Here is a 1,452-nt window from a genome sequence, read left to right on the forward strand (position 1 = left end):
AGCTTCACCAACAGAATTTTTACTTCCTCTCTTTGTGACTGAGTTGAAGAATTGAATAAAATCATGAAAATAAAATGTTACAAAGGAATACAAAGTGTTACAAAGGAATACAAATTGTACACCAGGAATAAATCTACTTTCAAAGATCAGATGGATGTTTATTTTGATCATTGATTTGAAACCTCTGAGATGAAAATGCATTTTTGTCCTGTGGTGTAAGAAAAGATTTTGAAATCGTGTTCAGTTCTCTCATCACAGGTTGTCACAAAGTACTTCATTATCACCAGTGCTGACGGATCAGACCTGGCAAGTTCACGTCACAGGAGGTTTGGAATAGGCTGAAAGTTTGTCAGGATTTCTCCCCCAGTTTAAGGCTGAGTCCCTGGGGAGAACCGCCTCGAAGCAAAGGATGCCTCTGGCCCTGTGTGTTCCCGGGCCTTTCTCCAGGTTTCCATACGGACTGTGGTGCGGTGCTTGAGGAAATCAAGCACGTTAAACATGCAGCATGTTGAGCCCCATCCTGGAAAAGCAGTGCTTCCTGGGGACCTGCTGTGAGCCACGAGACACCTTTCTCTTATTTAATTTCTTCAAGATTGCATTTATTTTTCCAAGTGGGCAATACGTGTCTATCACCATAGTTTTGTGGTGAAGATCATGCATGAAAGTTTATTTCAGGAAGCTTTGAAAGCACAATGACTATCCCTTAAAAATTCTTCTTCTTCCTCTCAGAAACAAAATTTTGCTCGAGAGGGAGGGGATATATGTATCCTTACGGCCGATTCACGTTGTTGGTATGGTAGAAACCAATACAACATTGTAAAGCAATTATCCTCCAATGAAAAATAAAAATCATAAACAAAAGTTTTTTCAGATGAGGGATGCAAATGAAAAAGACAGACCTGGATGTCTGAGAGATTCTCCTGGGAGTGACGTCTGACTAGGTCACTCTTGTGTTTTGAACGCCCCTTCTCACGCAAAGTCCCAAGTCTCTGCCTGGACGCTTCCCTGTGTTTGGACCCATCGATCCCTCTGACCTCGCACTTAAGCTGTGCCCATCTCACTCTCTCCTGAGACCTCACGGGCCCTTTGCAGGTGCTCTGTCCTCAGAAAAGGCGTCTTTGGTTCTCTGCCATTCCTCCAGGGAGTCCCCCGGCCGGCCTTGCCCTCATTTAGCCTCTGCTCAGATGTCCTCCTGGGCCCTCCTCCCTGACCTCCCTCCTCCTCTCCCTCCTCCTGGTCTCCTCCCTTCCATCCCCCACCAACCACATGAAGTGAAGTAAAGACTCTCAGTCCTGTCCGACTCTGCGACCCCATGGACTGTAGCCCACCGGGCACCTCTGTCCAGGGAATTCTCCAGGCAAGAGTACTGGAGTGGGTCACCATGCTCTCCTCCAGAGGATCTTCCCGACCCAGGGATCGAACCCAGGTCTCCTGCACTGCAGGCAGACGCTT

The 1,452-nt window shown here is 47.1% G+C and overlaps 1 protein-coding gene across 2 annotated transcripts in view; it reads left to right on the forward strand.

The window, feature by feature from the left end:
• Positions 1-837, forward strand: part of DEPTOR (DEP domain containing MTOR interacting protein) — a 199,406-nt gene extending 198,569 nt beyond the window's left edge. For both annotated transcript variants that reach the window (XM_027561696.1, XM_027561692.1), the window contains one exon: positions 1-837. This exon is cut by the window's left edge and continues 2,078 nt beyond it. The gene's annotated coding sequence lies outside the window, so the exon portion shown is untranslated.
• Positions 838-1,452: the final 615 nt, after the last annotated feature.

The sequence above is a fragment of the Bos indicus x Bos taurus genome, chromosome 14 (genome assembly GCF_003369695.1).
Source record: "Bos indicus x Bos taurus breed Angus x Brahman F1 hybrid chromosome 14, Bos_hybrid_MaternalHap_v2.0, whole genome shotgun sequence".
In the NCBI taxonomy this organism is placed as follows: Eukaryota; Metazoa; Chordata; class Mammalia; order Artiodactyla; family Bovidae; genus Bos; species Bos indicus x Bos taurus.